Here is a 13,917-nt window from a genome sequence, read left to right on the forward strand (position 1 = left end):
CAGCTTGTTTGGAGTCTGTTGTACAAGTTGGCTAATGTTCATGATATACATGTCATGTTATGGTTTTATTGTGTGTTAGGCAGTTGTTTCTTTTATTTTAATCCTAGAAACTACCTCACACACATGACCCTGTGTGTAGTGTTATTCTTGTTTAATAAATGGCTAAATTCTATCTGATGACTCCAACTCCTTGACCAGAGTTCTGCGGCAGTCAATAACATAATCACCAGTAACAGCGGGCAATCCCGTTTCGCTCGTTTCGAGGCTGCAGCTAACCACGCTAGCGGCGCTAGTGGCACAACCAGCATGCACGCCGAGAGAGCCAGAGAGGTAAACACATTCACCATCTCAGAGCATGACGTGAGGAGGGCATTCAAGAGAGTGAATACCAGGAAGGCAGCAGGACCAGATGGAATCACAGGTCGGGTTCTGAAAGCCTGCGCTGACCAGCTAGCACCGGTGTTCACTGAGATATTCAACCTCTCTCTGGAACAGTCTGTTGTCCCCTCATGCTTCAAACAGTCCACTATTGTCCCTGTCCCGAAGAAACCCCAGCCCGCCTGCCTCAATGACTATCGCCCTGTAGCTCTGACCTCAGTAGTGATGAAGTGCTTTGAGAGACTGGTCAGAGACTTCATCACTGCATCACTACCGGACACACTGGACCCACTACAGTTTGCGTATCGTCAGAACCGTTCGACTGAGGACGCAATTGCACATCTTCTCCACACTACAATCAGCCACCTGGACCAAAGAAACGGGAATTACACAAAAGATGTTGTTTGTGGACTACAGTTCAGCGTTCAACACCATAATTCCCTCCACACTCACCTCTAAGTTGGAGGTCCTGGGACTCAGCCTGCCGCTGTGTCAATGGATCTCAAACTTCCTGACGGACAGACCACAAGCTGTACGGGTGGGAAAACACACCTCATCCACCCTCACCCTCAGCACTGGAGCTCCCCAGGGTTGTGTTCTGAGCCCCCTGCTGTACTCACTGTACACATATGACTGTGTGGCCACTTTCAACTCCACAACCATCATCAAGTTTGCTGACGACACCGTTGTGGTGGGCCTGATCTCCAACAACGACGAGACGGCCTACCTACAGGAGGTTAAAAACCTGGAGAGATGGTGCCAGGAGAACAACCTTCTCCTGAACGTCAGCAAGACTAAGGAGTTGATCGTGGACTTCAGCACGAAGCAGGAGCGGTCATACCAACCGCTAAACATCTGCGGGACTCCAGTGGAAAGAGTGGACAGTTTCCGGTACCTGGGTGTTCACATCACACAGGACCTGTCTTGGTCCTGTCACATCAACACCCTGGTGAAGAAGGCCCGGCAGCGTCTGTACCATCTGAGACGCTTAAGGGACTTTAAACTACCCTCTTGGGTGCTTAAGACTTTTTACACTTGCACCATTGAGAGCGTTCTGACGGGTAGCATCACTTCCTGGTTTGGGAACAGCACCATGCAGGACAGACGAGCCCTCCAGAGGGTGGTGCGTTCAGCTGAATGTACCATCCACACCGAGCTCCCTGACCTGCAGGACATCTACGGCACGCGGTGCAGGACCAGAGCCAGGAAAATTATGAAGGACCTCAGCCATCCCAACAATGGACTCTTTTCTCTGTTGCGTTCGGGGAAACGCTTCCGCTCCCTGAAGGTGAACACAGAGAGAATGAGGAGGAGCTTCTTCCCGCAGGCCATTCGGTGTTTAAACCAGGAAACACCCAGGATCTAAAAACTGGCCCACTCTCTCCATCATCACCCTTTTTCCCCTGCACAATCACACTTTTCGTGCTACGGCACATTAGACACTGGACTTGCACAGCACAGTGCACTTTACTTTTCATATTTTCTTTTTCATATTTATTTCATATTTTTTTTATATTCTTTTTTATACCACACCATTCCGCACAAGGACACTTTACACCACACCTTACTGCACACGGACACTCATGGACAATCAAAAACGACTAACTTGTTTACTGTTTACTGTTTACTGTTGTTTACTGGTTAACTGCACACTGCATATCTTTATTTATCTGCCTTCTTTTTCTTACTATATTTTTCTTAAATTTTGTTATTATATTTATATTTTTATTCCCCTTTTTACCCTATTTTATTCCCTCATGCCGGACCGTCGTTAAAAGCATTTCAGTGCATGTCGTACCCTGTATGTATGTGTATGTGACAAATAAAATTTGATTTGATTTGATTTTGATTTGTCAGGTAGTCTGCATTCTCTTTGGCCTAAACATAGCATAGCTACAGAAGGAGGGACTAATGCGTACTAATGGGACTAATGTGTACCGAACAGCATGATTATCCTGGAGGGGGTTTGCAGCGCCATGTGCAGCAATCGCTATAGGCTCCAATACCAGCCTATCAGCCTCTCAACGTGCCTTACGTCCATTCACCAGCTGCGCTCTCTATACAAGGGCATGTCACAGCTTCAGTCTTAGCCACCTCTTGCTTACAGCCATTCAGCCCAGCTCTGAAGCACCCAAAATATTCGATGCCTCACCGCCCCTTGCATGCTGCGCCCCAGCCAAAGATTCCAGACTTTGTTAATGACAGTGAGAAGGAGTTTGCTAACCTCAACCTAGCATTTGAGAACCTCCTTGAACCCTATGCAGAGCTGCACGATAAATATAAGTACCACATTTTGCTGAAACATCTCAAAGTAGCTGAATCCCAGATGATTGGCCCATCATGTCGCCATCATCCATATCCCTACTCAGCAGCTATGCAGGCTCTCCGACTGCAATACGGCCAGCCCAGAGTGAGACTGCAGCAAACCTTACAGCACCAGAGGTGAAACCAAATGATGCATGCAGCTTTCATTGTTTTGCGCTTTGTGTGCAACTCTTAGTGAGTATGCTGTTGTCATTGGAGTTGCCTAGAGGCATGGAGCTAAACTGTTGCTCACATGTGGATTTCAGATGGTAAGCGTTGCTGAAGATCTCGTTTACACACACCTGAGGCTTGCAATCTAAAGAAACCCTGTAGTGACTGTGGCAGGATTCACCTCCAAGTACTTCATGGTGTGGCTCAAAGTGACACAACCCTTACATCATCAGTTACCTCTGAGAGCCGTGTCTACCTTTTACTCTCTATTTTGTCAGGCAGAGTGCATTTGAAAGTGGTACCAGTGCTGCTGCACCACAAATCAAAGACAGTGGAGACATATGATATATTGGATGACGGAGCATAGCGCCCCATGATTCTACCCACTGCTACTACACGAGACTCTAGCCCTTTCACTGTGTGACCAGATACCACTTACTTAAGTGGCTCTAATGTGAAGTTTGAAATCTCTCAAAGAAGTAACCCAGAGAAACAATATAATGTTTTGGGAGCACACACAGCCTCTGGCCTTAGTCTAGTGGAACAGTCATACCCAGTGCAGACACTTCAGAGGAAGTATGCACATTTTAGGAGGGTCCCTCTACAGCCGTTTCGCAAGGTCCGTCCATTGGTGCTCATAGGTTCAGACCAAGTTCATCTCATCACTGCCAAAGCACCTGTTCACCAAGGCACCAAAGGGGGGCCGGTAGCCATTCATACAGCTCTTGGACTGTGGAAAGATTATGGCAGCTGGATGTGCTGCCTTTCTGCAGTGAGAGATTGGTTCTGCAGTGAGAGATTGGTTGTCCGGTCTCGGCATGACAAGGAGCGATGCAGCTGTTGGAGACCAAAACTCAGCGAGTCACGGTAGACGGAGTACCATTCTATGGAAACGGGGAGCACCGAAAACTGAATGGTCTATGTACTATGTGTTTGCAAATCTGAGATGTATAGAAAGGAGACTCTGTAAGGATCTCAAGAAGGCCTCAGTCTACTCAGAAGAGATGACTAAACTCATTGAGGCAAAGTGTGTATTTTAACTTGAACAGAGGGAAGCAACACAGGCAGCAGGGTACTTGCCTCATCACCTGGTGTGTCATAACAATAAGTTTGGATTGCTGTTTGACTGTTCCTTCAGGCAGCATGGCCTGTCCCTGAATGATCAGCTCCTAACTGGTTCCACCCTTGGACCATCAGTGTTAGGAGTACTTCTAAGGTTCAGACAACATCAGGTTGCAGTGAGTTCAGACTCAAGCAGGCAGTGAATCAGTTACACAGCATGTTAGCTGAGGGAGGATTCAACCTCAGAAAGTGGGCCAGCAGTCATCTGTAGCTCATCCTACATCTGAAGCACGGTCTTCTGCTTCAGAGCAGTGGTTGTTGCAAACCCACAATTACCCCCTGGAGCCTGCATTAGGCCTCAGGTGGAACTGTGCAGCTGACACTCTCGGCTACCATTGTCAGCCTATTGATCACAAAGCACTAACCATAAGATCTGCCTATCAGGTGTTGGCAGATCTCCAGCTTGCTCATCAGGGACAAACTTACACTTACAAAGAACATATTAATTTTTTATCACCACATTATCTGTGTAAATCTGCTTTGAGATATCTTGGAGGATCTGAAGCTGTACAATCTTTCAGGCTGTTTATTGCCTCTTTGAAGTGTTGTTGTTCTCATGCTGCAATAAGCGCCGTCTATAGTTTTTATACCTTTAAATCTAGTAAAGCTTGCTTTCTCAGTTCAAGGATTCATGTTACATGAAGGTATGGTGCATCGTCTGGCTGCATGGTTTGGTGGCCCCTGATTGCATAATTTGTGACACTCACTGAGGACTTGGTGGAATTAACTGATATCTAAAACCAGTAACATTTGCTTGCACAGGTCATGGTTTCATGTCACATGAAGATATGGTGTGGGCACATATCTGTGTGCTAGTTGTTAGACCAGGAGCTGTGATCTTTAGGGCTTAGTCATGCAAAACTGGTCTTAGTTATGCAACACTTTTTGATGCATGCTTGGTGGATCTGGCTTCAGGGTTTGATGTATCTGGCTGTGGTCTTACTGGGCCTCAGTAGGGTCTTGATGGCTTTTACTGTGAGCTTGATGCTTCTGGCTTTTGCTTCATGGCTCTGGTCATGGAAAAACACATATATGACCTCATGTGCATTAATGATAAAGTAAAAACAAATTTAAATGAATTAAAGGAGCTGAATTTGTTTTACATTTTTCTATCTAGTGAGATTGATGGCCCTCACTGCAGGCTTGCTGGCTCTTGCTGCTGTGTTTGGTGGCTTTGGGTGGGTGCTTGATGGCTCTGGATGTGGGATTATTGACTCTTGATTGTGGCTTGGTGGATCTGGCTGCAGGGTTTGGGAGCTCTGGATGCAGACTTTGTGACACTGGCTAAGAACTTGGTGGATTTACCTGAAACCTAAAACCAGTAAAACTTGCTTTCACAGTTCATAGTTTCACGCCATATGAAGATATGATGAGCTGCAATTATTTAGGGCTGAGTCATGCAAATCTGGATGAACTGGTTGATGAATTAGTGGATCTATCTGGGGGTTAATACTTTTGATGCATGCTTGGTGGCTCTGGCTTCAGGTTTGATGGATAATTTGAAGGCTGTGGTAATATTGAGCCTCAGTAGGCCTAATATATTGATGGCCTTTACTGTCTGGATGTGGGCTTATTGGCCAATATTGGAGGCATTTGTAAATTTGGCTGCATGGCTTGGAGGCTCTGGATCTCCATTTTTGTAAATATGTGTGTGTCTGTGTGTGAATTCAACATTTCTAACATTAATTATTGATTTTACTTGATCGTCTATTCAGTTATCTTCCCATTTTCTCATTTATTTATTTGTCAATCTGTATATCCACCCATCCATCCATCCCTCTATATGCTGGTTTCCTGTGTTGTTTTTCCCCACTTATTCTTTTCAGTCCATACTTTTGCTTACTGTCTTTTCTTTTACTTGTGTCTTTGTCCTCATTTGTCTTTCCGTTCTTCCACACATCCGTCTACTCGCCCATTTTCTTGCTCACTCATCCATTCTTCTTAATTTCCTAATATCTTTCCATCGCTCCCTCTGTCATCCATCTGTCATTCTTTTGATCCATTTGTATTTGGAGTCTTTCAGGTGTGGACGTACAGGTACAACCCTGAGACGAATCAAGTCTTTCCAGTGGAAGAGCCCATCATCTCTTTCTGTTTTCCTTTATTTTTGTCTCTTTATTTTGGGTTTTCTTTGTCAGTTTCCCTCTCTCTCTAATTGGCTGTGGGATTTATAGCCCTTGCTATAGGCTTGGTAGCTCTAGCTGGGGACTTAGAGGCCTGTAGGGCTTGTGTCCAGCCCATGTCCCATATAAGTCTGTTTGTCTGTCTTTCTCAATTATTCATTTTATAAGCCTGATGTATAATGATTAACATGTTAATTTCTGTCTGTCTGTCTGTCTGTCTGTCTGTCTGTCTGTCTGCCTGTCTGTCTGTCTGTCTCTCTGTCTGTCTTTCAATGTCTTTCTCTCTGCTGTGTCTGTCCATCTCCATTTACTGCTTTATTTCATCCTATTACAATATAATACCTTTAATTATAGAGAAAGAGAATAAAAGGGTAACATGCATGCTCTGTCTTTCTTCCTCTCACACTCTCTCTCTCTCTCTCTCTCTCTCTCTCTCGCTCATCTGTTGTTCAATAACAAGTTCTCCTATGGATACTGAATTGGGTCATTTTGAATTGTGTGTGTGTGTGTGTGCGTGTGCGTGTGTGTGTGTGTGTGTGTGTGTGTGTGTGTGTGTGTGTGTGTGTGTGTGTGCGTGCGTGCGTGCAAGTGTCTGTGTGGGTCTGTGTGTGAATGCAAGAACTATTCTACAGGTATGAGAGAGCAATCTATGCTGTTCTGAATGAGACCTTCAACAGGTAACATCACACCTGTGACACTTATTATGATCACATACATTTACAATCTCCAAAGCATCGTATATACAACGTCACAAATAAGCGTGTTTAGATAATTAACTACTTATATAGTAAGACATTTAAATGTAAAATGTTTGATTCAAGTGATTAGAAAGTGCAGCTTTGTCTTTGTTGTTGTTCTCATGCTGCAATAAGCTCCATCTATAGTGTTTATACTTTTAAATCTAGTAAAGCTTGCTTTCTCAGTTCTAGGTTATATGTCACATGAAGGTATGGTGCATGGTCTGGCTGCATGGTTTGGTGGCCCCTGGATGCAGACTTTGTGACACTGGCTGAGGACTTGGTGGAATTAACTGATAGCTAAAACCAGTAACACTTGCTTGCACGGGTCTTGGTTTCATGTCACATGAAGATATGGTGTGGGCGCATATCTGTGTGCTAGTTGTTAGACCAGGAGCTGTGATCTTTAGGGTTTAGTCATGCAAAACTGGACAAAGTATTTGAGGACTTCAGGATTGAGGATCTAACTGGGGGTTTAGTACTTTTTGACGCATGCTTGGTGGATCCGGCTTCAGGGTTTTGATTTATCTGGCTGTGGTCTTATTGGGCATCAGTAGGGGTCTTGATGGATTTTACTGTGAGCTGATTGATGATTCTGGCTTTTGCTTCATGACTCTGGTCATGGACATACACATATATGACCTCATGTGCATTGATGATAAAGTAAAAACAAATTTAAATGAATTGAAGGAGCTGAATTTGTTTTACATTTTTCTATCTGAGCCTAGTTTGGTCTTTGTGGTCTTGACTGTGAGATTGATGGCCCTCACTGCAGACTTGCTGGCTCTTGCTGTTGTGTTTGGTGGCTTTGAGTGGGTGCTTGATGGCTCTGGATGTGGGATTATTGACTCTTGATGGTGGCTTGGTGGATCTGGCTGCAGGGTTTGATGGCTCTGTATACAAACTTTGTGACACTGGCTAAAAAACTTGTGGATTTACCTGAAACCTAAAACCAGTAAAACTTGCTTTCACAGTTCATAGTTTCACGCCACATGAAGATATGGTGTAGGCGTATTTTCAAGGGCTAGTAGACTTATTGTTCAACCAGGAGCTGCAAATATTTAATGCTGAATCATGCAAATCTGGATGAACTGGTTTAAGACTTAGTGGATCTACCTGGGGGTTTAATACTTTTAAAGCATGCTTGGAGGCTCTGGCTTCAGGTTTGATGAATCAGGCTGTGGTCCTATTGAGCCTCAGAAAGGTCTTGATGGTCTTTACTGTGGGCTTGGTGGATCTGGATGTGGGTTTATTGGCCAATGTTGGAGGCTTTTGTAAATTTGGCTGCATGACTTGGAGGCTTTGGATCTCTATTTTTGTAAATATGTGTGTGTCTGTGTGTGCGTGAATTCAACATATTTGTGTTTGTGATGTACAGAGAGTTCTGAAAGCAGCCAGGGAGCACTACCACATTATTCAAAAGTTTGTCATCCTCAGAGACTTGGATGGTAATAACACTGGATTTGTGCACTTTTTGTGTGTGTGTGTGTGTGTGTGTGTGTGTGTGTGTGTGTGTGTGTGTGTGTTGGGTGTGTGTGGGTGTGTAGGGAAGGAGGAGGTGTGTGTGGACGTGCTGGAAGCCTACATCTCTCTGCTGGTGAAGGAGAAGCAGGTGGAGCTCATAGCACACAACGTCAGTCACCTGCAGAGGTGGCAAAAGTCCACACATCCTTTACATAAGTAGAAGTGCAGATACTCATGTTTTTAAATACTCGGGTACTGATTATACTTTTTTACTCAAGTGAAAGTAAAGAGGTTTTGTCTCTGACATGTACTTCAGTAAGAAGTAGTTATTACTTCTACCTGTTTTAGTGTCACGTTGGTATCTGAACCTCACATCATAATAATATTAGGGCTGTCAATCAAATTAACTATTTAATCACACATTTCTCTCTGTTCTAAATGCACCATATATTAATACTTCCTGTTTTTAATACGTTAAACAACATGGACATGGCGAAATATGGATGCAACACAGAGCATGAAGACAAAAAGTTCTTGTAAATGTTTTAAAGTAATAATGATGGTTTAAAGACGTAAATCATCAGGACACCAAACGGAACTTTTGCTATGTTTCCACACGGACAGTTAATGAGGTGATACCGGAGAAACTGCACCTCTTCATGTCAAGAAGCTTTTCTCATAATCAGACTGATTTCTGGTCTGTAATGGTTTTATGGATTTATGGTATAAATCATAGCGATTACAGAATCAGAGAATATTTTTATTCGATGTGAATGTGGTTTATGTAAAAGACATGTCGAGTTTCTACACTTATATTTATTCTGTCTGTGAGGTAAATATTCACTGAGATTCAGGTTGTTTTATTGATGTGTTTGTAAAGAGAGATGACATGGAAGAGAGCGCCCCCTGTCGGTTCACTTTATTTTACAAAAACAGTGTTTTGTTGTTATTATAAGTGAATATAAATAAAATTAAAGAGTTTACAGATTTGAATGATGTTTTGTTTTTATCTGTACGATCAATAAAGACAGTAATTTAAGTTTTTCCATTATGAGGGAAAAACCCACAAAACGCCACCCGGAGGGTTCATTATGTGAATCATGATGGATTTGGTGTTTGATTTGAGACTTGCAGAAATAAAACAAATGCTTACTGATTAAAAATATTTTTTGGTGAAGTTTATTTATTTATTTTATATCTAATTAAAGAAAGGATGTCGTGAATAAATGTATGTTGTGCTGAAGGTTTTAATTTAGCCTCTTCTATATTGTTATTTATTTATGTATTTATATTTTTTTATAAAAATGGTAAAAACAGAAATGTGCACAATACAAATTAAAAATGTTGTTACCTAATGAATGTGTCCAGGCTGAACTTCTACATATAGAACACAAGCAGAGAAAAGATGATGATGATGATGATGATGATGATGATGATGATGATGAAGATCAGGAATGTCTCTGTTCTCAGTCATGTTTACATCACTGACTCCCTCTGTCACATCCACGTTAGCTTTACTTCTTGTCGCTTTCTGCCTGCTGACTCTTAGCTTTGTAAACTAGTCTACGTCTGTGGTGAGTGAGAGACAGGACTTTATACACCAGTGGATTGAATAAGACGCACAATGGCAGGAAATCTGTTGGTAACAAACCGGTTTTGAAAATGTAAGAAGTAGAAAGTACAGATATTTGTGTAAAAATGTAATGAGTAAAAGTAAAAAGTTGTCTGAAAAATGTATAGTGGAGTAAAAAACTGATACCAAAAAGTAACGAAGTAACGAAGAATTTGTACTTCATTACTTCCTCCTCTGATCACCTGCCTGTGGACATGAGCGTGTCGAGTGTACGCACGCTTCCTGAAGGAAGTGACCGAGACGAACAGCCTGGAGCTCGCGCGACAAGCTGGTGAGGGAGAAGGGTCATGTCTATCCATCCATTCATCCCTCCATCCATTCATTCATCAATCTATGCATCCATCCATCCATCTTCAGCTTATTCTTCCATCTATCATTCCTTTTACTTGATCGTTTATTCACTTATCTTCCCTTTTTCTCATCTATTTATTTGTCCATCAGTACATCCACCCCTCCATCCATTTATATGCTTATCTTCCCATTTACTCACCCATCCACCCATCCATCCACCCATCCATCCATCCATCCACCCATCCATCCATCCATCCATCCATCCATCCATCCATCCATCCATCCATCCATCCTTCCATTTGCTTATCTTCCCATTTACTCATCCACCCATCCATCCATCCATCCATTCATCCATCCATCCATTTGCTTATATTCCCATTTACTCACCCATCCACCCATCCATCCATCCATATGCTGATTTCCTCCGTTGTTTTTCCCCCACTTATTCTTTTCAGTCCATACTTTTGCTTACTGTCTTTCCTTTTACTTGTCTTTTTGTCCTCATTTGTGTTTCCGTTCTTTTGCCCGTCCACACATCCGTCTACTGGCCCATTTTCTTGCTCACTCATTCATTCTTTTTTAATTTCCTAATATCTTTCCATTGTTCCCTCCTTCATCCATCCGTCATTCTTATGATCAATTTGTATTTGAAATCTTTCAGGTCTGGACGTCTCGGGGGTCACAAAGAAGGTGATGGAGAAGGTACGAGAGAGAGATGGAGATGGAGTTTTCACACCACAAGAACTCTGGTGTGTATCATCCATCCATGCTGAACAGTATATACAGGTTTCAGAGCAACACATGCTTCCATCCAGAAAACGGATTTTAGGGAAGGCCTTGTATATGTAAGTAAAACGATGCTAACTGCATACTGCATTTATTACAAGATCATGACTTTGTAGTAGACGAGTCTGAGTGCTGAAACTGTCTGTAGTCTGGACCTGTCACCATTCAAAACATTTGGTGCATCATCAAAATAAAAAAAAAAAAGAAACCCAAAAATGTTCAGCAGCCGGATCCAGTATCAGACACATGAATGAATGAATGAATGAATGAACATTCCTCTCCCAGACCTTCAACAACTGGTCTCCTCAGTTCCCAGACGTATAGAGACAGAAGACAGAAGAACTTTTTTTTGAGACATGTTGCACCCAACATTACATTTTTTTTTCTTAAAATGGTATAAATTCTCAGTTTAAACAATTTTTTTTTCTTTTATTGTGAATAAATTATGGATTTATTAGATTTGCATAACATTTTATTTTCATAGATAGATAGATAGATAAATAAATAAATAGATAGATAGATAGATAGATAGATAGATAGATAGATAGATAGATAGATAGATAGATAGATAGATAGATAGATAGATGCTATAACATAAATAATAAAAAATTAAAAGTGGATCATTTTCTTTTGATATGAATAAAAAAGTTGTCGGCGGGTAAGAAGCTGTAGTATGAGAGGAATAAAACATTACAGTCCATCACACCGCCATGACATTAAACACACACACACACACACACACACACACACACACACACACACACACACACACACACATATATATATATATATATATACACATACATACATACATACAGTGTACACAAAGTTACAGTGATTTTGTATCACCACTAGGCGGCGCTGGATTATGACGTGGCAGCAGCTCCTCTATAAAGCCGCTTTTGTTTGTGTTATTTATGTAGCCACGCCTCCTTTTGGGTCTGCCGCTCTGTGATTGGTCAGATTAATTTACTCTACCTTTCCCCGTCTCGTGCCGCGCTCCAATCCGCGCGTGCGTGTACTAGGTAGTGTTCATAATAATAAATCTGCTTAAATCTACCGTGAAAATACAGAAATTATTTATTATTTATGTATTTATTCACTTAGTTGTTTATATTATATTATATTATATTATTATATTATATATTTATTATATTATATTATATTAATTATATTGTATTGTATTAATGAAGTCAATACATTTAAATATTAACTTTCAGGGGATGAAATAAAAAACTTATATAGTTTTATATTAAATAACGATTAACAATTAAATCTTTTATTTTACTTAATTAAAAAAGGCTATCTTTTTACATTTCTTTTTATAAGCACCTGAAAAGGCACAAATGTCAGGGCATGTCTTGACTTCTCCAGGGCCTGAAAACACCCTCAGACCCCAGAGGGTTACAGTATTGCACATACAAAGTCTTTATACAGATTGTGGTTGTAAATAAATACATTTAAAATAGAAGTCTGTGAAGTGTATAAACAAAATTGTGTGTAGTCCAAATAGAGTCAAGTCAAGTCAAGTTTTTTATATTGCGCTTTTCACAATGGACATTGTCTCAAAGCAGCTTTACAGAATTTAAGAATGAAGGTAAACGATGTGTGTTTATCCCTGATGAACAGCCATGGCGACTGTGACTGTGACTGTCCCTTTGCTCGAGGGGGTGTATACGGTGGCGGGCTGAAGAAGTGTGGAAGGTACTCTTCCGGCGGCAAGCAAGATGCTCCTGTATTCGCCAGTAAATCGGGGTTGCGAGGGCGATCAAGGCATCCTGGTCAGGTGGGAGTTCCGGACAGCCAGCTCGTCCTTCACATGTGCCAAAAGGTTTTAAACAAAGGTATCACTTAAGGAGGTGCAATCCCTACTCAATGCTTCGTGGCTCTGGCTGGGGGTATGGTGTCTGATTGTCAGCGTTTTGTCCTTACTAGGTTTTGGGTGGTCCTCACTGTGGGCTTTATGGTCCTTTTCTGGGGGTTTGTTGGTGCTCTATGCAGCGCTTGGTGTACCTGAGTGCAGGGATAATTGGCCCTCACTAATGTCTTAGTCGGTCTGGCTACGGCTTTGTGGCTCTGGCTGGGTACTTGGAAGATGTGCTTCTGGTGGTTCCTCTAGCTGGGGGTTTGGTGGCTCTGCTTGTTGCCCTTCCTGCCCAATTTGGAAGTTTTGTAACTGCTCAGTCACATTGTTTATCCTTTGGTCTATGAGATTAGATGGTGTTTCTTGACGTTCATTAAGCTCAGTCAACATAGCATTAAAGTCATGTGGAACAGACAAGAGTCTTTCTTCATTACCCTGGAACATGATATTTCCAGTGTTGTAGATATTTACAGTCAGATCACCACCATTTCCAATTATTTTTATCTGTCTGCCGTCTTGGATCGTCCCCATTATATGTTTTGTGTAGTGGGTAGTGAGAGCTCTAAACCAAGCATCAATGCGTCTTGTGTAAAACAGAAGGTCAGTGATTCTCTCTTCATTTTGAGTAGTATCTGCTCTGAGAATTTCTGGATTTTTTTGGAGTAGATTGTCTTTGAAAGCTTTCTTTTTTTTTTTAGATGACTTACCAGGTGGGTATTTAATGATAAGCTTTTCGAGGTCATCAGCCATGGATCACACTTTCAAGCTGTATTACCAGAGAAATTGGACTTATTAGATAGAATTTTATAAAAAGCTTGTGTAGATTTGTGTGGAGATTCTTACCTCAGTGTTTATCACAGGTGGATCTTGTGCCAGTAAATAGTTGAGACAACCCTGTTCTTCCTCTGTTCACTGACGATCTGGAAGTTTGGAAAGATTTTTCACGTTTCTTTTATAGTGAACCCTATAACCCTAACCCTAGATGATTGTTTTAGGTGTTAATCCCTTTGTTCAGACAAGTGTTGTCTTGGTAAATAATACGTT

Source organism: Silurus meridionalis, chromosome 18, assembly GCF_014805685.1.
Source record: "Silurus meridionalis isolate SWU-2019-XX chromosome 18, ASM1480568v1, whole genome shotgun sequence".
Classification (NCBI taxonomy): domain Eukaryota; kingdom Metazoa; phylum Chordata; class Actinopteri; order Siluriformes; family Siluridae; genus Silurus; species Silurus meridionalis.